The following is a 16,518-nucleotide window of genomic DNA, read 5'->3' as shown; positions in this document are numbered from 1 at the left end:
TCGCTACTGGCGCAATAGATGGGTTTGGGAAAACCCAAAATCAATTTGGGAAACTTTTGAAATTAGGGTTTAGAGAAAGAAAAATAAATAACCTAAACAAAATCTTGGTGAGGAAAGGTTTCATGCATTTAATGAAAACATTTTGCCACGTATGTTAATCCCTCATAAAGCCTTTCCATCTATCTTGTAATCTTTGTCCTGTGAGCACCATAGTTGAAGCTTGTTTGTTAAAGGCTCATTATCTCTTGATTAGTCTTTACGCGATGAGCAAGCATGATTGATTTACTTGTGTTAATTAAAATTGTTTTCTTAAGTTACTAAACCATTATAGTTTGACTATTTTGTCTAAGCTAAGTTACCTTTTACTTTAGGACAAGCAAAGTTCTAAGTTTAGGGTAGTTTGATAACAGTAATTCTTACCATTATCTGAGATTCATTTAGAAACAAAATTAGCTCTCATTTAGCTTATTACTTGCTTAAATCCTCTCTTTTATCTTGTTTTCGTGTTTATCTATATTTTGGGCTACATTGGTATAAATTCATCACCAATTCCCTTATTTTGTAGGTAATATTGTGCTTGGAAGAACCTCCACCAATGTATAGAGCTGAGCCAGCCACAAGATCAAGCAGATCTGCACAAAATGGGAGAAAGTAGTAATGCAGCCTGAATCTCGTGCCCAGGTGCCCCATCCAAGGCATTGAGCGCCATTTGCTTCGGAAATCTCACGCTTGGTGATGAGTGCATATTTATTCCCACATTTATGGTTTAAAAACAAAATTTTTTATGAGATTCTTATGCTTAAATGATTGATTTAAAATAAGATTTTGCATTATTGGCTTTATCGAGTTTGGGAATTAAACAGGCTTAAAATGTGATTTTAGTTGCATAAATTATTTTGGATGTCTAATGTTTGTTGATGCACCTGAAATTAAAGTTTGAATTGCAATTCTGAAAAAAAGAAAAGTCTAAAGTGCAATTAGAGAAAATTTTTGGACTTCTGTGTAATTTTGAATAAAATAAAAAGGGTTGAAATGTAATTTTTGGCATGTTTATTTTAAAAGATAATTTGGAAAAAATATATCTTAAGATATTTTATTTGATATTATTAAATAATTACATTATTTAACTATATCAATAAATATCAAAAGATAATATTTGTCAAATCTTTTGTAATCTAGAAAAGATATTATCAAATATTCTCAAAAACCGATTAAATCTTTTGAATATTTGGAAGATATTAGATATAAGATAAACGGGTTTTGCTATCAATTGAGAATGTACTTTGATTGGTGGTAATAATTTCAACTATAATTAATTGAGAATTTATTTTGATTAATTATCTTTTAATTTGGTTAGGAGATTTAAAAATAGACATGATTAAACACAACAGAATTTGATTGAGAATGTACTTTGATTGAATTCATAGTGAATAATCTAGAAAGGTCTTCATTTGAATGAGAATATACTTTGGTTAACTACATGACCACCCTGAAATTAATTAAGAATATACTTTAATTAATTTAAAACTTGAACAATAATCAATTGAACAATGATATGTGGATAAATGATGATGAATCTATCTTGGAAAAGTAGTGGAATTAACCTATCTCATAATAATTCTTTCTAAGTTTCCTCTTTGTTCTTCAAACATTCTTCAAACATTAATTCCATTAGCATAGTTTCTCACTTTCATTCTTGAGCATTACATAACATTCATAAGATTCAAATATTGAAAAACAATTTCGTATTCATCTCTCAAGGTTACTTTAACTCTATCTACTTTCTTGACTACTGACTTGGAAATACCGAAGTTGCCTTGAAAAGTAGTATTAATTTGATAGCTTCAACGACAGCGTATCACTTGAGCACCTCATTTAAGGCGTAGAGCGTCATTCAGTTCGTAAAGTTGGCACTTGGGCCTCCTTGTAAGGGCGCTAATCGCGACTTTTGTTGACATATCAGATCTGCTCTATTTAATACTAAAACACGAAGGCGTCTGGGTCTTTGGTGGTTTGGAGGCACGATTTCATTTAGAGGAGAGCTTGGAGGGTTGCTAGGGTTCGTGGGAACACTCCCTTCTTCCTCTTTGGATTCTTTTTCTTCTTCGATTGGCATTTTGTAAGCTCTAAGGCTCTCCATGGAAATGGAGAGCCAAACGCATCTTGTTGGGGATAAATGTAGCTTGATATAAGTATGAGGTATATGGAATATTTTGGATAGATTAGGTTGTGGTTAAGTGGCTGTGTGGTTTGATCAAAATGCCCTGATTGTGTATTTATTGTTTGACCGTTGTAGCCTTAGAAATCCTGTTCTATGTTGTTTAACCATTAGTGTAGCTATGTGTTGGATGGTTTAGCAAGGTTTTTGTTAGGAGATGGTGGATTTCGGTTAAAGGATACAAGTGTAGGTAACTTTAAATTTTCGAGAACGAAATTTTTGGAGTTGGAAAGAATGTAAGACCCGGATAAAATAAAAATATATTTCATTTTTATTTTATATTTTCTAATATTAAATATTTATTTATTGCATGATATTGGATGATAAAAGTGTTAAAGAGATATAGGAAAATTAATTAATAATTGTTTTATTTTATATTTTTATGGATTCCTAAGTTTAAGGGAGGAGAGAGAAATTCTCTTAGGTTATTCGAATAAGGAGGGGCTGACGGTTTTCTTAAATTTAGTTTGGTGCGTGCATGCAGAAAAGTGAGGGTTTGGAATTTAGGTTTTAATTAAATAATTAAATAATTAAATAATTAAATGAAATAACAATAGGAAAACTGAAAGTGTTATTAGGGTGGAGGTATTTAAGTGGGATTTAGGATAAAACCTAAGGATACCCTGGAGTTGTGAAAGAAAAGTACTGATAGTAGGGAGATGATAACTGGAAGTAGTCGTGACATGGTGGAGAGCAAACCTAGCATCCTTGTTCTTACCTAGAGTGTGGTGAGAGAGATTGGAGACCAACCCTACTCTCAACTTTCTTGGCCAAACAGAGAAGGGAAAGATTCCTTATTCCTACATCACGGTGAGAGTGTGTAGGTGGATTAGAAAATCAAAAACCGTGAAGAGTAGCAAGTGTAAAGTGAACAAACCCCTGGAATCCAGGTAAGGGGAACTGACCTTGCTTATTTTATTTGGTGTGCTTAATGTGTGATATCCATGGAATGAATGTATGTGATTATGGTTGTTGTTATAGAACGTATAATTGCGGTTCTGTTCTTCTATAATGTGGTTGTGTGTACCTTGGTTGCTAGTTGGGTCTGACTTCGTCTTGTTTCCATCACTGTTATCTCAATGACTATAACTGTAATAAATTGGACTACACAATGGGATGGTGTGAGTCTGTGGAATTATATTAGAGTCGGGCTAGAAGGATGTTATTGTTTAAATGGTTGTAGCAGGGGATAAGACTTCCATTCGATGTTGTAAGGTTTTGTATGCAGTAGTTTCTACTGGGTTTGAGTTTTTGAGCAAATAGTGAATGCATGAAAAAGGAAATGTCGAATAAGCTAATGTCTCCAAGTTATTCTTCATGAATTAATATGCCTCGTTCTACGTGTGATGTGCTTTTGCTTTATGCAAAGACAAAGTCCAGTTGTTCATTACACGTTGTTAGGTATCTTAAATTTATAATAATGTTATCAAATAGTATTCTTTTATCATGAAATAGTAGATTCTCGGATTCTCGTAATGAATGCAAGCAAAGTATTAATATATTAAGTGGCATGCAAAATATAATAACGTTACTAGTAAGTATTGCATGCTTTTAATTGAATTATTCACCTGAATTCTTTTAGTATTCCTTTATATAAATGTTATATAAAGATACAGTATTAGGGGTCATTTATATTGTAGTTGGATGATTGAAATTTATAATAATTCATGCGGTTTTGAAGGGAAACAAAACATGATTGAATTAGGAAAAATGTTGTCGGTTGAGTGATATCAAGTGCATGGTTTCTACAAAATATTGAGTTGCTTTGTTATGGTTCTTAACTTAATTTGAGACGTGTGTAACTCTTGTTTTGAGTGTAACACGGGTAGTTAAATAGTATTTTATGGTTTGGTTGACTTGTCATCATTTTGATGATTTCTTTATTATTGTTTCGAGAATGCTTATCATATATGGGTTTGTCGCTTGTTGTGTGAGCATAATATGGTTTATTTCTTATGGAATTGAGTTTATGTTTGTGATACCTAGTGAAGCTATTAGAAGAGTGGTGGAAGTAGCACTGATACTTGTTAACACTCCGTAAGTGTACCGAATCGTATCAAGTAATAATAAAATGGTAAGACCAAGTATCGTTTTCCAAAGGACTCACGGCCTAGACAGTTATGTGATTTGTTGATAAAATTAGACTTGTAAACGAAATCATTGGTTTGAATTGAGGAAAATAAACATGAATGCAAGTGTTTGATCAATTATATTGAAAGAAGCAAAAGAGATTGATGTAAAATATGGAATGATGATGTTGTTGGGGTTTCCGATTTATCCTATCCACTCTCATGTATTCAAGAATTCATCTTTCTTCATTAATGTTAATGTCACTTTCTAATTTACCTTAAACCCGAGGTCTCGGTGAAGAAAGCCTACTCCTAATCACTAATTTACAATGTCTTGTCTCCCTAAAAATTATTCATGCATTACATTCACATAGAAGCTTAAAGGCAACCAATCCTCCTATCCCTATGTCTAGGTAATATTGCTCTTGGGAGAATTTCCTCAGTTCTAGATTTATCTATATGTGTCCATATAGATAACATCAATGATCATGCAATTGAATGAGTTAAACAAAGCATGAATAGAGTATAGAAGAAAATTCCTAACAATTAATGAAGCAAAGCATATAAAATATAGAACAAATTCAATACATGAGAGTTTCAAAGGATTACATCGGTTCCCCAACAACAATGGAGGTTTAGTTCACCATAGACATGGTGAAACTAAATGAAATACAATGAAAGAATGAAAGATAGAACCCTAAAATTTGAAGAAAGGAGCTTCCGCATCCAAAATTTGCCTCCAAAGGATGAAGAAAGTGTGATTGCGCCTCTTTCTGTCCAAAGATACAAACCTTAGGTCGACTAAACCCTTATATACACTACAAGAAATGCGTTAATTACCGAAGGCTTATTACCGAAGGCCTTTAGACCGTCGGTAAATAACGTTTTCCGAAGGCTTGTGAGCCGCCGGTAATGTGTTCGATTAATTAGGGCCAAAAATAAGATATTCCCATTCTCAAATTCATTTCGCACCAAAGTAATAATCTTCGTCTCCTCTCAAAGCTGGCCACGAAAACCCCCTTCCCCCTTTGCTCGAAACCCTTCGCCCACAAAACCCTTGTCCTTTGCATCAATCCTAAGCACGAAACCTTGGAGGAGTGATTTACAGTCATCCCTGTCCCAGCTGCCAGTGTGGTTTTGGGCTGTATATCGCAACGTGGTGGGTTGGGAGGCTCTATTGGAGTTCAATCATGAAGAGAGGGTTAGAAATAGACTAATGCAAGTGATTGTAGAAACTAAAGAGTAAAGAAAGGTGCGAGTGCAAGCTAGGAAACATTTCGGGTTGAGTGCGAGACAGGTGAGGTTACGGAGTTTGGAGGAAACATTTTGCGGAGAGGGCAAACACATTTTCCAGGTATGGAGAGCTCTTAATTTCTTGTTTGGATTAAACGTAATGGATGAAATCTGGTTTGAGTTGGACGAAACTAAAAATCAAATTTGTATCTTTTGAGTTTAGAATATTGTATGATGGCTGGTGATTATTGAATTTAGTTATACTCTTAGTTATTGTGCTGATAAGATTAAATGTAACCAAGTAGTGCAAATGTTGTAGTTGCAAGGGATATTTAGGAAATAAAGATGCAGAGAAGTTTTTGTAATATGGTCATGAGCATGTGATTTTGAGGACTAAGTTAATATGTAGGAATGTTAAATACTGATGCATGAATGTATCATATTTGGGTAATGGGGTTAAAGCTATTTGTTAATTTGTTTGGACTATTTAATAAGAGAATGAAAGTTTATTTTGAGATACTTAACTGCTATTAAGATCAATTCAAAAATAAATCTATAAAAATCATTCAAAAACAGAGGTAAAATCCATTTAAACAAATTTTGAATGACTAAAGAAAGCTATAAATCAACTTAAAAATTAAAATCTTCAAGAATTCAATACTCAAAACCTACCAAAGCACTCTAAAACTAGGCTAAACAAGGTAAAAGTAAGAACTAAACTAAAACAGAAACAAACTTGTAAAGAAACTTCCTAATAAAGTCTTAAATGTCTAAAGAAAACTAAGAGCACTTCAAAAGTCACTAATTCTAAGAGATTCTAAAACTTACTAAAGAAAGCCTAAAAGTACACTCAAACTAGTATAGAAATGAGGACTACACTAATTGCAGTGCAGTAAAATGCACTGCAGCTTTGTAAACAAGTTTTAAATGTTAAAAGCAAGTTAAGAAACAACCTAAAACCTACCTCTCTACAAAAACTCAAAAATTGACTATTGAGAACCTAAAACTATGCTAGAAATCTCAAATCATGAAAAATTCTCTAAACTAACAGATGAAGTTGTAATGTAACTATCTAAACATGTTTTAAATGGTACAAGACTATTGAAAACTATGGTAACTAATGAAAATAGGAAAGAAATCAAAATCTGCTTATGAAAATCGGAAAGATGCACTAGAAAGGTCAAAAGTTGCAAATTGCACTAAAGTAACCTAAGAATGTGCAATGTTCTTATCCTAACAAGAGTAAAGTAGTCAAATGAAGCTAAGAAAGATGTCAAATTGTATCAAGTAGCTAAATATCAAAATTTGGCTACTTAAAACCTAAAAAGTGTACTAAATAGGTGAAAAAATGGGAATTCACCTAAAGTAACCTAAGAATGTACAATCTTCATATCCTAACAACTTTAAAGTACTTAAATGAAACTAAGAAACATGTCAATTTCAAAGTAGTACACAAATCTCAAAATTAAAGTACTTAAAACCTAAAAAGTGTTGTAAATAGGTGACAATTTCGAAATTGACCTAAACTAACCTAACAATGTGTAATGTTCTTAGTCTAACAAGTTTAAAGAACTTAAATGAAGCTAAGAAAGATGTCAAATTGTATGAAGTAGCTAAATATCAAAATTTGGGTACTTAAAACCTAAAAAAGTGTACTAAAAAGGTGAGAAATTAGGAATTCACCTATGGTAACCTAAGAATGTGTATTCTACACATCCTAACAAGTATAAAGTTGTGAAATGAAGCTAGGAAAATACTCAAAAGCAATAAACTACCTAAAACTCAAAGTTTGAGTAGTTAGAACCCAAAAAAGTGTACTAAAAGGGTGAGAAAATGGCAATTCACCTAAAGTAGACTAAGAATAACTAATGTTAATATTCTAACAAGTCTAAAGTAATGAAATGACACTAGGAAACTACTCAAAAGCAAACAAGTACCTAAAACTGAAATTTTGAGTAGTTAGAACTTAAAAAAGTCTACTAAAAAGGTGAGAAATTTGCAATTCACCTAAAGTAGACTAATTTTAACTAATGTTAATATCCTAATAAGTCTAAATTAGTCAAGTGAAGATAGGAAACTACTCAAAAGCAAACAAGTACCTAAAACTCAAAGTTTGAGTAGTTTCAACCTAAAAAGTTCACTTAAAAGGTGACAAATTGCCAATTCACCAAAAGTAGAGTAATTTTAAGTAATGTTAACATCCTAACAAGTCTAAAGTAGTGAAATGATGGTAGGAAAGTGGTCATAAGCAAAAAATTCCCTAAAACTCAAAATGACACTACTTAAAACCTTAAAAAATGTAGTAAAAAGTACCTAATTGAGTCATTACAGGTCAAATTTCGTTCTGCTGTGATTTTGTGATATTTGGAAGTTTAAACAAGTCCAAATTGATGTATTAAAGCTGTTAGAACCATTGATATGAAGTTAGAATGACCTATATGCAATTTAGTATGTCAAACCATCATATTTGAGCCATTTTTGGAACTTGCAAAGTGAATCTGAGTTGCATTTCTGTTTTATGCATAATTAGAGTTCAAATAAGTGTATTTTGATGACTTAAAACTGTTAAAATGATTAGCAAAGTGTTAGAATGGCTTAGGCACAAAATCACTTTCAAAACCACCAATTTTGAGTCAATTTTGGGAAGTAGAAAGGTGATTTTGAGTAGCAGTTTGGTTTTGAGTTAAATTTGAGTTCTAACAAGTTTCAATTCACCAAACAAAGTTGTTGAATTGGTGAAAAGCAAAGAATAACCTAAAACTCAAAGTTTGAGTATTTAGATTATAAAAAGTGTACTTATAAGGTGAGAAATTGTCAATTCACCTAATATAGTCAACATCCTAACAAGTATAAAGTAGTGAAATGAACCTAAGAAACTAGTCAAAAGCAAAGGATTAGGTAAAACTCAAAGTTTGAGTTGTTAGAACCTAAAAAAGTGGTTCCAAGTTGGTGAAATGCTGTTGAAAATCAAGCCAAATTGCTACTTTTAGAGCTACTTCTTTGTCCAATTCAGCAACCCTTCCATTACCTAATATGCTACCCCCTTGGAGCAAGAATTCTGGACCTTGGACGCCTCACCAAAACGTCACAACACCCCACCACACACTAAACCAGTCACAGCATAAATCTACACTGCACCAGATTTTAATTTCAAGTAACAGACTTTGTAGCACAATTTGAAGGCCAAACAAGTGGATTTCAAATGATTTTAAGCCTTGAATCAATAGAGGGACACAAAAGGAACCTAGGAGAGGCACTAGATCAGATTAAGCACGCAAGAAAAGTAAAAAACGAAGAGCCAAAAGTAGTGCAGTAAGGTGTTTGATAAAAATGCAACTGTTTGATGAAAGTCTCCAAAGAAGTGCAGATTTTGTGATTTTCGGTTTTTGGGGTTCAAAACTGGATTGCTTGGTTTTCAAATGATTTTTATGATTGGATTATACTTTTTTGATCATATAATTCCATTTTCAAACATGTAACCAGCTCTTGCCAACCCATAATTGAAATTTAAAGAATGTACAAAATTAAACACACTAAAAATGAAAACTGCACCAGAAAAATGGTTTTAAAAGTGTGCTTTCAAATCCAAAAATGAGTGGCAGTGTTTCTAAAGCTCAAGTGATGATTCAAGCAACTTTATATCATCAATTTAAAGGTGTTTAAACATTGAAACAACAAGGAATCACACTACACTCAAAAATCACTAATTCACTTCCAAATTTAAGCAAAATTGATGGTTTAGGAAGTGATTTTGCATGTAGGCTCAAATTTGACGAAATGAACAGTGCACACAGGTTTGAAATGGTAAAATAAACTTGTTCAAACATTCACAATGGACAGAAACAACCAGATGCTTCAAATCACACTTGCTATAGCCAATTATGCAGCATTTTAAACCCAAAATTAGCACTAGAATTGAAAACACACACTGGAATCAAACTGTACAGCATAAACAAAGCTAAAGGAAGTCCTAATTCACCAGATCTAGGTACAAAATCTTAGCTAGGAGATTTTAAATGGCCTAAGACACAACAAAATTCTGATGCAATTTTGGTGACATTTTCATACATATTTGTCTATAGTAACTATGATTTGTTGAATCTTGCTGTGTTTGTGCATATACAATGTTTGAGCAAGTTTATTTTGCCATTTTAAAGTTGTGTGCACTGTTGAAATGATCATTTTTATGCCTATATGTAGAATCATGTCTTAAACCATCAAAATTGGCTTTAAAATGGAAGTGAACCAGTGAATTCACATTACAATCTGTTTTCAAACTGTTTGAGTGTTTAAATATCTTTAAAATGATGATAAAATTCTGCATTGCTGCATTGCTGTATTGCTGTATTGCTGTAAAATTCTGCATTGTTGTATTGCTGTAAAATTCTGCATAAAATTCTGCATTGCTGTATTGCTGTAAATTCTGCATAAAATCTTTGCTGTTTTGGTGTAAAATTATGCAAAAATAGCTTACTATTTTGCTGTATAACCTGCATAAAAATCTGGTTGTTTTGATGGTATATTCTGCATAAAAATCCTTGGCTATTTGACCATGTGGGAAGAGCATGCATGTGGAAGGATTTCTTATTTTATTTCTGTAAGGTGTGGGTGATGTGTTTCAATAGAAGAGCCACAGTGTGGTGGTGATGTGAAGAAAACAGAAGAAGAATAGACAAGAGTGTGTGGTTGTGAAACTGTAGAGTAATGGTGTGTGAATAAAAAGAGAAAGGAGATAGAAGAGGTTATGGCAGCTGTAACTGCTAACTTTAGTTCAAAAATATACAATCTGTGAGTTTTTTTTATTCATGTCATCCATAATGAATTTCCTACCATTCTAGCTCTGCATTATTGAACTTGATCATTCTTGACTATTGAGGTTGAATTTTAATTATTTGTTATGATTGGTGTTTTTGCTTCTGGTTCAAACATTCCTGTAGACATAGTGAGGGCAACACGTGAATGTAAACAAGGTATAACAACAACCCAACCTTTTAACATTTAAGTACAGCCAATTTCATTACACCAATTCATGATGTAAGAAGGTAATATACCTATGTTGATGTTGGTTTTAGTTCTCTTCAAGATGCAGTAGTAAAAATACATAATCCAGATTGAGGTTTATATCTCTTAATTTTATTGTATAATATCTCTTAATTTACAATCATATGTTTAACACTCTAGCATCACATTCTGCAGCAGCCCAGCGCCCTGTTTTTTTTTTCGCCCTTCGGAAATTACCGAAGGCTTTTGGCCCTCGGTAATTACCGAAGGCTTTTGGCCCTCGGTAATTACCGAAGGCTTTTGACCCTCGGTAATTACCGAAGGCTTTTGGCCCTCGGTAATTACCGAAGGGCGAAAGCCCTCGGTAAATGTTAGCGACAAGGGATTTACCGAGGGCTCTTTGGCCGTCGATAAGCCTTCGGTAATTACCTTTTACCGACGGTTTTGGGCTGTTTCCGAGGGCTTCTGGCCTTCGGTAATGCCCTTCTTTTTTGTAGTGATAGTTTATTAAGAATTACAGAAAGTAGGCTTAAGCCCAATTAAATGGCGCTCAACGACACTTTTGGCGCTCAGCGGTAAATGCGGTTCTTCTAAATGGCGCTCAGCTACAGTTTTAGCCCTCAGTGGTGACTACGGTGCTTCAGAACGCCGCTCAGCGGTAAAAGTTGCGTTGAGGGGTGAATGGGACTCTTCTTTTGTGCACTTTTACTTCCTTTCCTGAGTCCAGCTCCTTACTACTTCAACTTCTTTCATCTAATTCATCTTAATTCCTGCCAAAACAAGGAAAACCAAGCATAAAACCAGTCCAACTCTCTTATTTTCAAAACTTAAGCAAAAGCATTATTTCAAGCTAGTTTCTAAGTCATAAAGGTTGTTTTTAATATCAAAATTAAGTATAAAAATAATGATTTTTCAACCGTTATCACAACCCCAAACTTAGAACTTTGCTTGTCCTCAAGCAAACAAAATGTAACTCAGTCTTCCACCAATCCATACAATGGTTCACCACATTCAAAAACTCTTTCTTTCAAGACATGTAATTACTCAAATCAGCTCATAAAAAATAATTCAGTCAAGATGCACACATGCTTTAATTCAATCAAACTCATTGTGGTGTTCACATAATCACAAAGTATCCAACAAATGCTATTCTCATGAATGATCAATTAACTAAGCATAGATGTAATCATGTGCTCATGGAATTATTCCTCACTAGATAAAGTGTCTCACTCAATCCCACAAGTGTATAGAGGTCACTCATTCACTCTACTATCACAATATCACATGAATCAACTTTGCCTTTCATTTAACCACAATTAAACACCCTCACAAGCAAGCATCATCACAAGGACTTTTCTATGGCTTACAATGTGGCTGGGTTAAGAAGAAAATTGGTTTTTCTAGATCACAAAATCCTTGAGTTAAGAGAATCAACAATTGAACACAACCATTCTTACTTCTTCTCAACTTTCCTTTGCATTGAGCTTTTCTTTTTCTTTCTTTTCTTTCCTTTTTATTTTGCTTTTCACGTGCTTAGCTCAATGCTTTTCATATTCCCTTTTTAGACCTCCCAACAACCCTAAAATTGAACATTTATCAATACCACAATATATTTTTCAGCTCAACTCAAGGTAAAGATTTTCAAAAAGGGTTTTCTATCATGTTCAAGGCTAAAGGTTCAAAGGATAGAACACATTGTGCTCTCTTTTATTGGGCTAAAATCATGCATTTGGCTAATAAAGGGTTACCAACAAATGGCCGTGATCATATGACACATACAAGCAAGTGATTCAATCATAGAAACCTGGACAAAGTCATTCATGCTTTCAATGTAATAGCATTCAATCACAAAAACTCTGGAGTTCAAAACCTCACACATAAGTTCATTCAACATTCCACATACACATTCTGCATAGCATCGTAATCACAATCACAACATCAAGCATTTGTTCACATAGCTTGTGAACAACCACCTGTATATCAACATATAGTGCATAATCTCAACATCAATCAATATCCAAGCATCATCAAGCAATACTCATCATGCATAAATAACAAGCAAACCATCATAGCAGATAAAGTTTTACACTGAGTACATCACAACCTATTCTAATAACATAAGCAAATAAGTTCAACAGTACAAAACAAAAGATAGAAAAAATCCTACTCTAGAGGTAATAGCATCCATCAGTAGATACTATCTCAGCTCCTCATAACCCATGTTGTCATCCGAATCTTCCTCCTCTCCTTCATCTTCTGCATCTTCAAATTCATCATCATCCTCTTCATCATCCATAGCTGGAGCTTCAGCTGTTCCAGCTCCACTAGCCTGAGCTTGCTCCTCTGGCCATGCCACCACATTGTTGAACTCATCCGTGGTCCACCGATGTCCTGGGGGTGTATCCTACATCCCAATGATCATTTCTGCTGTGGTCACCTGCCCTTTGTGGATGGACTACATCCTAGCATCTATAAGAGACATATACATATCTCTCATCTGAAACGCCTCTACATCATGAGGCTGTGCAGGTGCCTGTGGTGGTCCTCTTCCTCTGCGAGGATGACGTGGTGGTATTGGCTGAGCTGCCTCATCTCTGCCACAATACTGCCTATAGTAGGCCTCATCAATCGCCTTTTTAGGCCTTTCAAACGGCGGTGTAGAAATATTCACTCCAGCTAGCTCACAGAGGTATGTGATCAGAGAAGGATGCCCCAAAGGTGCCTTATTGTTCATAGTATTTGCACACACCTATATGTCATTGGCTATGACCTGGCCAATGTTAATGCTCATCCCTCTCAGCATACAGTACAGAAGAAGAGCCCTATTGACAATAATATCAGAGACATGCGAATAAGGCTGGATGTTGGCATGAGAGAACGTCATCCAGTACTTTGCTAAAGGAGTCAGATCAGCTCTCCCGATATTCACAACAGCACCATTCCTATTTCTTTGAAAGTGCCCTCTAAGCACGTAAAGCACGCTCTCCACATCAACAAAATCTGCTCCTTCTTCCATACTCAAAGCAAACTGACACTGCTCACCAACCCATTCTGTATTTAAGAACCTGTTAATGGCATCAGGATCATACCGAATGGTGTGTCCTCTAACATAGCTCATATATAGTCCTCATTGGGATGATCACCCAACTGCCTTGCGTTGGTTTAAAATTCTTTCACTACTGCTATGTTAGCTGGTGCAGGATAAGTGGCTAGTCTCCCCTAATTCCTGTTCTCCAATTACTCTCCAAATTTTCCAGCCTTCCTTTCCATCAATAACCTTCTATCTTGGACAATATTGAAATGACGCTCATGCTTGCGGGAAAGGAACTTGCTGGAATAGGAGCGTTCTGGTTCGTTATCCTTCCTCTGGGATCCTATAGTCTTGATTCTCTTACCCGATGAGGAGGTCATCCCCGCATCAAACACAATTCACAAAACCACAAGACATATTGTTAAGCATTAGTAGACCACAAACAACTCCTTAAAACCATTCCTATCAAATAGTTAAACCACGAGACTCCGGCAACGACGCCAAAAACTTGTTATCAAGTAATAATAAAATCGTAAGTCCAAGTAGCGTTTCCCAAAGGACTCACGCCCTAGACAGTTATGTGATTTGTTGATTAAATTATACTTGTAAACCAAATCATTGTGTTTGAATTGCGGAAAATAAACATGAATGCAAGTGTTTAATCAATTGGATTGAAAGAAGCAAAAGAGATTGATGTAAAATATGGAATGATGATGTTGTTGTGGTTTCCGATTTATCCTATCCACTCTCATGTACTCAAGAATTCATCTTTCTTCATTAATGTTAATGTCACTTTCTAATTTACCTTAAACCCGATGTCTTGGTGAAGAAAGCCTACTCCTAATCACTAGTTTACAATGTCTTGTCTCCCTAGCAATTATTCATGCATTACATTCGCACAGAAGCTTAAAGACAACCAATCCTCCTATCCCTGTGTCTAGGTAATATTGCTCTTGGGAGAATTTCCTCAGTTCTAGATTTATCTATATGTGTTCATATAGATAACATCAATCATCATGCAATTGAATGAGTTAAACAAAGCATGCATAGAATATAGAAGAAAAACCCTAACAATTAATGAAGCAAAGCATATAAAATATAGAACCAATTCAATACATGAGAGTTTCAAAGGATTACATCGGTTCCCCAACAACAATGGAGGTTTAGTTCACCATAGACATAGTGAAACTAAATGAAAAACAATGAAAGAAACATTGTAATAGCAGAGTGAAAGAAACACCAACACCTCACTATACACCTGTGAGTTGAGTGGTACACTTTTGAGTACTTGAGTGATACACTTTTGAGTGCTTGAGTGAAACACTTTCTTTGGTGAGGAATAGTTCTTTGATTTTCTGATTGCATCTCTGCTTGGTTGATTGATCATTCTTAAGGATAGCATCTGTTGAAGTACATGAGCATCACACAGATTTTTAATTAATTAAGGCATCTGTACACTTTTTGACTGATATCTATATGATGAGTTGATAAAAGTGATTGCTTATTTGAAAGAAAAAGTTTTGAAAAAGGTTGAGTCATTATAGTGATTATTCTGAAAAGCTGAGTTACAATCTGTTTTGCTTGAGGACAAGCAAAGTTCTAAGTTTGGGGTTGTGTTAACGGTTAAAAATACCGTTATTTGTGATGTAATTTTGATACTAAATACACCCTTTTTTCACTTAGAAACTTGCTTGGACTCATGCTTTTTCATTAAGTTGTGTGAATAAGAGAGTTGAGGTTGAATTTGATGATTTTATGACTAATTTCCCTTGTTTTGATAGGTAATGAGAGAATGCGGAAAGCAGATATGAAGTGCTAAGGAGTTAGAGCTCATAAAGGCCTGGAAAAGCACCAAAAGGAGGAACCGCATGAAGCTTGGGCGCCCTATCTGGAGGCTTGAGCCTCGGAAGAACGACGTCCACTGCCCGGGCGTCCAATTGAAGGCTTCAGCTCTATATGAGCATCGTCGACCACCCAGGCGCCCTAAATGGGGCGCCCGAGCGTCGTGCGTCGCAGATCCGGCCCAAGTTTTGCTCTGTTTCGACTCTTTTGGACCGGACCCTATTTCTACTCTTTTCTGACTTTATTTAAAGGACCCAGGCACTCTAGGTTTTGTATCTCTGGCTAGAGCAACACAACAACACAGTATTTTACTCTCTGAAGGCGGATCTGGAGGCGGGAGCTTCCTCTTCTACTTTTAGGGTTTCACTGTCTCATGCTTTTCCATTATTCATCTAGTTTCTCCATGTCTATGGGGAACTAAACTTTATTTGTTGTTGGAGGATGATGTAACCTTGTGAACTCTCATGTATTTGAATTGATTCTTAATTTATATGTTTTTTCATTAATTGTTAGGGAATTCATCTGTTTCAATGCTTGCTTTATTTAACTCATTTAGTAGCATGATTTATGAATTGCATGAGTGTCGAGAGGTTCCTTACAATTCAAGTTCTTGTTGAATTCTCCCAAGGGTAATATTTCTCAGGGATGAGGGTATGAGTACTTGGTCGTCTTAAGCTCTTGATCTTCAGACTTAATTTTCTAGGAACGCTAGGAATTGTACGAACTAGGAATTAAGGTAGGCTTATATCGCCGAGGGATCGGGTTCTAAGTAATTTAGTGAGTGACGTTAACATTAATGTAAAAAGAAGAATTCTTATATACATGAGAGTAAATTGGTGAAATCAAACCCTAACAACATAATCATCTCATTTTATAAACAACCTCCGGTCATCATTGTGTTCTTTGCTATTGATCAATTGCATTCATATTTAATTTTCTATCTTTACATTTTAAACCAATGATCTCTTTTGATTTAAGTCTTAATTAATCGAGTTATCACACAACTGTCTAGTGCCGAGAGTCTTCAGGGATACGATACTTGGTCTTACCATTTTATATTACTTGTGTGATTTGGTACACTTGTCAATCCATCAACACACATTCGATATTTCGTCCCATTAACA

General features: G+C 34.8%; 1 long non-coding RNA gene across 1 annotated transcript; it reads left to right on the top strand.

The window, feature by feature from the left end:
- Positions 1 to 2,861: 2,861 nt before the first annotated feature.
- Positions 2,862 to 15,900, top strand: LOC148192637 (uncharacterized). The gene is made up of 2 exons (XR_015781893.1): positions 2,862 to 3,108; positions 15,334 to 15,900. It is a non-coding gene; the product is annotated as an uncharacterized LOC148192637 (long non-coding RNA).
- The last annotated feature ends 618 nt before the right edge of the window (positions 15,901 to 16,518 follow it).

Source organism: Vigna umbellata, chromosome 9, assembly GCF_029865625.1.
Source record: "Vigna umbellata cultivar VRB3 chromosome 9, Vumbellata_1.0, whole genome shotgun sequence".
NCBI classification, from domain to species: domain Eukaryota; kingdom Viridiplantae; phylum Streptophyta; class Magnoliopsida; order Fabales; family Fabaceae; genus Vigna; species Vigna umbellata.
The sequence above is the reverse complement of the archived record's forward strand: the minus strand, read 5'-3'. Positions and strand labels throughout refer to the sequence as shown.